General features: G+C 39.7%; 1 pseudogene; it reads right to left on the bottom strand.

The window, feature by feature from the left end:
• Positions 1–2,234: 2,234 nt before the first annotated feature.
• Positions 2,235–9,685, bottom strand: part of LOC103744696 — a 12,961-nt pseudogene continuing 5,510 nt past the window's right edge.

Genomic DNA, 9,685 nt, shown 5'->3' with positions numbered 1-9,685 from the left:
CTAGAACATTGTAGAACAAACAGCCATAAAGTTTATTAAAAAAAAAAAAAAGTTGACAGGTAAGACCTCAGTGCTGGCATGTAGCAACTGAGTTACTGGCATTATTTTACCCATAGCTTATTTAAATCTCTTGTTGATGTTGTTAGCTTGAAATTTTTTCCTTCCCGAGCCTCATGAGGCTGAGGTCTATCAGTCAGCTGATGTCCCAACTATTTAAGACTAACAGTTGAAGTAACAGTCAGTGTATGAGAAAATTAATGTGCTTGGCCACTGGTAAGGATGAACCAGCTAGGGCTTCTTTAAGTCCTCAGGTCACCACAGTCTGTTGGCCCTTATCAGTTGGCTTGTCCTGCAATATGGTTTTCACTGTCACTCCCATAATCTACATCAGGGTCATCCTCTTCCTCGTCGTATTCATCATAAATCTCTCCATTGATGTCCTCAGCCTGGATCTCCTCTTTGATGTGTGGTTCCTCTCCCTTCACGCCATAAGTGCTCTGAATCACGGGCATCCCAGGTTCAGGGCTGCTGGACACACTCGAGTGCTCTGAGGGCAGGTGAGGGGATGGCATTCCTGCCATTGGCGATGGCTCCCGGGTACACAACACCAGCAGTGGCAATAGGGATCTGTGCTTGTTGCTTGTCACAGAGAAATGCCCAGGGAGAGATGGTGAGTGCACACCTTAGAGGTTGGTTTTACTATGCACCCGCTCAGCAGCATCCAACCGTAAGGAACCCAGTTATCTAGCATGTTTACATGGCAGCCTATGTTAATTCTAAAGCAAATGCTGCTTTTCAGGTTGCAAAGCACTCAAATGAATTGCCATTTGATACTCAAATAATCCTTTTTGATGATTAGAACAAACCGAGACACAGAAAGATTAAGCAAAAAATCCAGTGCTTAACTCCAAGCTCAGTTTACCTTCATGATGCTAGGTAGAAACATTGTTTCTACAATTAATCCTAAAGATAATTCAGTTTTCACGGAAAGATCTCTAAGCTATTAGATATTTCAATATGACGTTTTGCTCAAGAAAGCACCGTCTAACATGTGAAATAGGTTAGACCTGTTGGAGGCAGGAGGCAGGAGGCAGGGCCAATCTTGTGGGCGTACAACCTGTGAACCCTCCCTACAGTCCCAGGCTAGGTTCACAGTCCTGCTGCAGGAGTCTTGAGGCAATATATATATATATATTTTTTTTTTTTTTTTTTTTTTTTTTTCTCTTTTTGAGACAGGGTCTCCCTGTAGCCCCAGCTGTCCTGGAACTCACTATGTAGACCAGGCTGGCCTTGAACTCACAGGGATCTGCCTGCCTCTGCCTCCTGAGTGCCGGGATTAAAGGCATGTGCCACCACGCCCAGCTAAGACAGTAATTTTTAAAGGAGGAACTCTGTCTTGTTTATGCACTGGGCTTTAAAGACTTTCTTTAGCAGATCCTAGCAGGAGGGAGTTAAAAGATGTCTATTCACGCTGTCCTTGAGTCATTCATATGTTTATTATGGTGGCCTGACAGATGCTCAGGCAGAGCATACTGACATTTTCCTGGGAACTGTTTCAAGGGTGCTTACTGTTTCAATTGTAACTTTATTCCTCAGTGTTTTGAGGGAATTCTGCAAAGCAGCTTCTGGAACGGTACAACATCAGTCTGTGGGAGGCACAGGAGAACGCTCTTAGGGCAGGGTTTTTAATTCAGGATAGAACCTTCCCTGTTCATGACCTTGTTGTAGTCTAAATATAATCTCTACTGTGTGTGACGTACACACAGGTGGCCTGGATAGCCAAGCAATTTCCTTAATATTCAGAAACAAGTGTTTTTCTTCTGAAGTCAATTTGAGATTGTGTTAACTCTACTAAGCTCTTTGTTGTAGAATTCATCATGGTGAAGCTTTGGAAGACACCATTACCAGTGAGGGAAGGAACCTGTAATATTTGTAAGTTTGGAACGGCAAACTTCAAGATTTATTATTGAAGATATTCTGTTTTCAAATGGAATAACCAAACTCAGAGGAGAGGTAGGAGCTTGCAGTGTTTTTCTCTCTCCTCTCTCCCTCCTCTTTCCCTGTCTCCCTTCTCTGTCTCCTCTCTCTCTTCTCTCTCTGTCCTCTCTCCCCTCTCTCCCCCCTCTCCCCCCTCTCCCTTCTCTCTTCCTCCCTCCCTCCCTCCCTCCTGTCTCTCTGTCTGTCTCTCTGTGTCTGTCTGTGTCTCTCACTCTGGCTCTGTCTCTCTGTCTCTCTCTCTTTCTCTCCCCCCCCTTTCTCTCTCTCCCTCTCTCTCTCTCATGCATTTAGGACTACATAAAGGTTTGGAGACAGAATAATCTTGGCCAACAATGGACAGCAGGTGCTTTTGCAACCACACAGCCATGTTGCAAGTTCCATGATGGGCAACAGGAAGTTGGTGCCCCACAATCAGGGAGAGGAAGTGCGTACCCGACGTTGAAGTACTGCCGCATTTCCTGCCGCCGGCTCCGCATGACGGCCTTGTACTCCCCTATGCGCACCTTCTTGCGGTCCACCAGGCAGGCGCGCTTTGGCCTGGGCTTGTACTTGTAGTCTGGGTACTTCTCCAGGTGCTGTTTGCTGAGTCGGTCCTGCTCTTCGTAGTACGGCTGTTTCTCCAGGTTCGTCATAGCTTTCCAGCGAGAGCCTGCGGAGGGAAGGGGGTTAGGGTTCCATGGCAGTGCTTCTAAGAATCCTGAAATAGAGAGCTATCATGGAGAACAAGAAAAAAAATCCAAAAAATGTTGGACAGAATCCAGAAATACATAAACATGTTTCTGATTAGCAAGACCCGACTTGAAAGGCAAGATCTCACAAGAGCAGAGGTGTTGGTAGTGCAAAGAAATTATGCACGCAGACACATGAATACTGGGCAATATATTATTTTTGGCTTGAAGGAACACTTTAACCAAACTTGCTTATTACGCACTAAATATCTCAAGGGTTTTATGGATACTGCTTTCATTTCTACAGCACACCATGGGGTGTTTCAGCTGCAAACCCAAAAGCTACACATTTAATTTACCATATATTTTGAATCTGAGACTTACCTAGTTTCTGAGAATTTTCATGTGAGGGTACATTGCTTATTACAAAAATTACTATAATGCATAGTCTTATCCTTTCTAAAACACTAAAATGTGCATATTGGAAAGACTGGAGTTAAAAATTAATTCCACCAAATAGTTAACTGTAATTAAAGTTATAATAACAAACAGGATTGGGGAACGACCAAGCACTGGAAACCGTGTTAAGAGCTTCTTTAGGTCATCCTGAGTCCTGTGGGGTAGCCCACCTCTCCAAGTTGTCCTCTGGCCTGAACATAAGCACCCTGACCCACATGTATGAATGCACAGGCATATGCACAAACACACACATATATACACTAAGATTTTAAAAGAACTTTTGACCATTCATTTTCTTTTATCACAGTCCTATGAGACAGAGAGAACTTATAGCTATTTTCATAGATAAGACAATTTTCTCATAGATAAAAGAAGCTAACCAGCACCTTGCAACTATTAATGTATAGATCTGACTCAAACTTAGAAGTTTTCCCAAAAGTTTTCTAACTTTTAAGTACATATTTTAATATACTCTCTTACACGCATAATCCACCTACTCCATGTGATCTAGCAGAGCCTTGGTACAGAATAATAAATACGAACTGAGCAAGACATTTAGTTTAACAAACCCCTTTCCATAGTATACACATGCGTCTCTTCCCATGACACAGTCTACATTTGTGGCGTTGACCCAAATTCCTTCCCTTTCTCTTCATATTAATTTTGTATTAAATCTAATTTAGATTGAGAAAAAAAAGTTTGAGGCTTAACTAAAAATACTTTATGCTAATTCTGAGTTTAGATGTGGTTGAGTACTTTGATTCTGTCAGTATGTCTATGAATAGTAATGGGATCATAATGGTAGGCTTATTTTTAGTTTTAAAGATTTCTCCCCACGGAGTTCCACAGTAGTTGCACAAGTTTACAATTCTACCCACAGTGAACGAGGATTCCTTTTCCCCTGCCTCCTCACCAGCATCTGGTGTCATTTGGTCTCTTTATCTTAGCCATTCTGACTGGGATAAGATGAAATACTTATGTAGTTAAAATTTGCATTTCCCTAATCACTAAGGATGTTAAACACCTTCAAAGGTATTTCTTAGCTATTTTTATTTCTTCTTTTGAGATCTCTCTATTCAATCCATAATCCATTTATTTAATTGTGTTATTTGTTTTCTTACTTGTTTTTTGAATTCTTTGTATATTGTGGATACTACTGATAAAGATTTTTTTCGCACTGTGTGGGCTTTCTCTTCACTGGATGATTGTTTCCTTTGCTGTACAGAAGCTTTTTAGTTTGATGAGTTCCCGTTTCTCAATTGTTGAGTGACTGAAGTTGAATTTAGTTCTTTCCTGCACCTATATCTTATAGGGTGTTGCCTGTGTTTTCTTCTAACCATTTCAGAGTTTCAGGTTTCACATTGAGGTCTTTGATCCATTTGGGATTAACTTCTGTGGAGGGTGATAGATATGGTCTAATTTCATTCTTCTATACATGGAAATACAGTTTTCTCTGTACTTTTTCTTGAAGATGATGCCTTTCCTCCAGTGTGTGTTCTTGGCACTTTTGTCAAATAGCAGGTGACTGAAATTGAATGCACTCATTTGGGTCTATTTTGTTTCACTGATTTACATATTTTTTTGTGAGTATGCCAATACCATGTTTTTTGTTTTTTATTTTTTTAAATGACTGTAGCTCTGTCTTATTGTTTGAAATCTGGAATGTTAATACCCCCAGCACTGGCTCCTTGTGCACAGGTTTGCTTTGATTATTTGGACTCTTGTAATTCCATAGGAGATTTAGAATAGTTTTTTTTTTCCCTCTCTCTGTGAAGAAAGTCGTGGGGATTTTGATTGTAATTGCATTCAGGCTGTAAATTGCTTTTGTTGCTTTTAGTAGGGTGGTCATTCCTACACTTTGAACTCTACCAGTCCATGAGCATAGGAGGTCTTTCTGTTTCCTCATGTCTTCCTCAGTCTCTTCAAGGATTTAAAATCTTCATTGTATAGATCTTTAATGTCTTTGGTTAAGTTTATTCCTAGATATTCATTTTTTGAAGCTATTGTGAATGGAAGTGATTCCTTGATCTTTTCTCTGATTGTTCATTATTGGTATATCGAAAGGCTACTGATTTTTGTAGACTGATCTTGTAACCTGCCAGTTTACTGAAAGTGTTAATCATCTCTAGCAGTTTTCTTGTGGAATTTTTGGCACCTCTTAGATATAACATCATATCATTTGCAAAAAGAGATAACTTAACCTCGTTTTTCCGATTATTATCCCTTTATTTTCCTTCTCTTGTCTTATTGCTCCAGCCAGTTTCAAGCACCGTATTAGCAGTAGTGGGGGTAGTGGACAGCCTTGTTTGGTTCCTGATTTTCATGGGAATGCTTCCAGTTTTCCTCCATTTAGAATGATGTTAACAAAGGGCCAGTTCTTCAGTTCATTATTTCTTTGTATTGTTTTCATTTTTTCTATTTTTTTTTTATTTCTGCTCTGATTTTTATTCTTTCTTCTTGTCTGCTGGGTTTGATGTTGGTTGGTTCTTGTTTTTCCAGATGCTTGATTTGTACGATTAAGTCATTTTTTTGTGCTCTTTCTGATTTTATAATGTAGGCACTTAGAACTGTAAACTTCCCTCTTAGAGGGAAGGTTTTATTCTGTTGTGTTATTTTCTTTTAGTTTCAGAAATACTTTCATTTCTCTCTTGATTTTGTCTTTGACCCATTCATCATTGAGGTGTGTGTTGTGTGTTGTTTAATCTCCATGAGTTCATGTAGTTACTAAACTTTCTTTTCTTTTGCTGTTGATTTTAAGCTTTATTGAATTGTGATCTGATAGAATACATGGAATTATTTCAATTTTTTGTATTTGTTGAAGTTTGTTTTGTAACTCAGTATGAGGTCTATTTTAGAGAAACCTTCTGACTTCTAAATTCTTAATGTAGTAGTTAATACCTTGGGCAGTTGGGGCTGGGAAACAGGGATGGCAGCTCTTCCTACCTAAGTCCTAGGACTGGACCCTGCAGGCTGCAGGGAGTCAGGGGGAGGGCTGAAGCATCTTCAGGGTTGTGGTCAGTGCTGGGGTACCACAGAATTCAATCTTTTCTATCATTTCGCAGCAGCAGAGTCTCCTGCATTGAGCTGGTAGCTGGAGTCTAGCCAAGACAGCTGGCAGCTCACAAGGCCTGTGGCAGCTCTTTACGGATACTGTGATTGGGGTGACAGATTTTGCCCAGGTTTTATTTGAGATTGAATTTCCATTTCTTGGTTTTTCATTCATTTATTTCAAATGGAGAAAAGACAGTCTTCTCTGTGTCTTAAAACGAGGTTGTGTTCCCTTTAAATTTTTTAGTCATTTTGTTCTAGCTAACAGAGTTCTCCCACAGAGAAGCATTTAATATCTGACTTCTTGACTCTCTCCATCTTTTCTTTTAACTGCCTGGTGATTTTTCTCCCTGCTGTGTTTATTTGAAGCCTGAATATCACAGTATAGGCTTTGGTTCTCAAATGGGTTGACTGTGAGCAAGCAGAGCTTTGCTGTGCTGTGAGGATTTTATTTGTTACTGTTTCTTTGGAGGGCACACCTTGTTATTGCATTCATTAAAAATATTATAGATCAATATTTCCATCTCAGTTCATTTCTCTGGGCTAAATTTTACTTCTTTGTGCATTTATGATGTTGTGTGTTTTATGAATTATTAAAACAAACTTGAATGCATCTTTAGAGTAGGGTGCGTCTCTACTGCCTGCCGCTCGTTCTGGAGGCACCGATTTCTTTTCTTACCAAACCTTTCCCAGTGTTAGCAGCCTAGTCCTAGTTTTTGAGTTCCATGGATCAAAATGCAATTAAAAAGACATACATAATTCTATTAGTAGGGGAGAAGAATGCCATTTTTGTTTCTATCAGAGAAGCTATTTTCAAGTCTCTACAGCTCAATAAATGGGTCATTTACACAGAAGGTGGAAAAGGAAACAAAAAGCCTCCATGTGAGTTAAGAGGAGGAGCGGGTGTGGTGCTCTGTGGTCCTGGTAATTGTTCAGACATACAAACACAATGGTGGCACGTGTTGCATAATGAAGGATTTAATTGTGTGCTCCACCATTGCAAGCTGCTCTCATTAGCATGTTTGCAAGCAGCAGCAGCCAGCTTTCTTCAGCAGGAGGAAAATAGGACTTCCAGCTGTGAAGTCTGCTTTTTAAGTCTCATTAAAAACTATCATCCAACAACAAATCCTAGTTAATTCTTTTGTTCTTTTAATTTTCTTATTTTTATTTATATTCATGGAAAATGCTTGATGCTTGAGATAGGACTGGACTAGGAAGTAAAAGGTATTTTGCATTTATGTCATTTACCATATCATTTGCCAGATATTGATTAAAATTCTAATTTTGTATCTTTTTAATTCTACAATAAAAATGAAGCTAAATAAATAAATAAAAACAGCCAAGCATAGTGGCTCATACATTCAATCCTACTACTTAGGAGGCTGCGGCAGGAAGATTGCCATGAATTTTAAGCAAACCTGGACAACATAATGAGTTCCAGTCACTACAGACTGCACAGAGAGACCTTATTTAAAAATGTAAAAGAACTTATGGCTCTAGAACAGAGAAAAACAGCTATATTTAGTATGTTTTTAAGTGTTGAGATACGAAGGATCTACTCTGCAGATTTGCATAGAGATGTCTGTGGAAGTCCAGGTTCTTAAATACCTCTCTGGCTGCTTTTGCATTGTGGTGGGCTCATCTGAAGTGTTTGGTGAATATGAAATGAACAAATGACTAAAAATTATTTTCTGTGTATTCCATATTTTAATAGTCTAAAATGAGAAAACGATACCAAAAATAGGCGTTTTGTTGGCCTAGGGTTATCAAGACTAATGTGATGAATTTAGCCTAGTTTGGGTTGATCTTGCTCATCTCTGGCTTCTGGGCTTCTCTTAGAATCATTTCCCTCCCTTGCCTTTCCAACGGGACTGAACGGGCTTCATCTTCTATGCACGCTCCTTTAGAGCTCTGTTGCTCCTCTTTATTCATTGGTTTATTTGCTTTGTAAGTCTGTTTTATTCTGTATATTCAAGATCATCAACATGCTGTTACGGTATACTTTTAGATAGTAAAGAGTATACCCTAGTGAGTCAAGTTAAGACATCCACTGTTCTGAAGCTAGTTACCTATGCTTTTGTATGTATGTGGCAAGACTTACTACAATCTGTTGACTTAGGTTTGGAGAGTGCTTACTGCTCTGGCAGAGGATCCAGGTTTTGTCCACAACCCACATAGTGATGAACTCCAGTTCCAAGGGATCTGATGCCCTCTTCTAGCTACTGTGGGCTCCTGTGTTTATGTTTAATTTTAACAATCACATATACATACGCATAAAATAGATAGATAGATGATAGATAGATAGATAGATAGATAGATAGATAGATAGATAGATAGATAAAGAATCTGCTGCAGCATGAATCTCAAGTGCCCTGTAGCCTCACTGCACCTCTTTGTCCCGCTGTGCCCGATCTCTGGGTTGTTTCTGTAAAGCTTTGTTTCTACCAGCTTTGGGATCATCCTACCCTGCTGTCACACTTGTCTCCCTCCTCCATTGGCCTCAGCTGGTTAGTGCAAGGTGAACCATGTACATAAATTTAAATTCTTTTGTAGCCATATTAGTAAAAAGATACAAGAACACTTAATTTTTTTGTTTCTTTTGAGGTAGAGTCTCCTTGTAGCCCCAGCTGGCCAAGAACTCACTATGCAGACCAGACTGGCCTAGATCTCACAGAGATCCGCCTTCCTCTGCTTCCCGAGTGCTGAGATTAAAGGTCTACACCACCATGCCCAGCCAGGAAAATTTAACTTTCGGTCTTTTTAAGCACATTCTGAATATTATTGTTTCAAAATATAACTAATATAAAACTTGTTAATGCTGTAGCTTACATCCTTTTTTATCCTCAAAGTCCTGTGTATATTTTATACTTAGAACACATCTCAGGTGACACTAACTGCATTTCAGATGCCCTGCATCACATTTGCCTGCTGGCCCTCTACTATGCAAGTTAGTTGTAGACTGTGGACTCCTGGAGGTCAGAATGGCTTCTGGTTTGGGGCACACTCTTCACTGAACTTAGGTGTCCATCAGTGTGTTCCTAAAGAGGCATGCATGACGGAGGAGAAGAGCACAGTACCCTGCAAGAGTTATTAACATGATCGATGGAAGTTGTGAATAACATCAGTGCCTCTTGTCAAGAGAACTGAGACACATTGACTACAAACAGGATCTGGAACCCAGAAGATTCTGCACATTTCAATCATAAGTGAGGGCACTGAGGACTAGGTTTGAAGAGATTCTTTACAAAAGGTTTAATCTAGGAATCTGCTAGGAAAGGAAATAGACAGGATGCCAATCTCCATCCAGGGTCTATGTTCTAGCAGTGGACATTTGCACTATCTTCCATGATAATCATGATCTAATTCATAAGCATGTCCTTTACATTTCTGTTTAATACAGAGGCTGTGGGGCTGGTTCAGTTTGTTACTACTAAAGAAAATTTCACTTGATATACATTGGTGTCATTGTTATGGGTTCTAATTTTGATATGATGTCAAATTAATGATGTGCG

The sequence above is a fragment of the Nannospalax galili genome, unplaced genomic scaffold (genome assembly GCF_000622305.1).
Source record: "Nannospalax galili isolate Female #2095 unplaced genomic scaffold, S.galili_v1.0 scaffold1523, whole genome shotgun sequence".
NCBI lineage: Eukaryota > Metazoa > Chordata > Mammalia > Rodentia > Spalacidae > Nannospalax > Nannospalax galili.
Note: the sequence above shows the minus strand (reverse complement) of the source record. Positions and strands in the feature narration are given on the sequence as shown.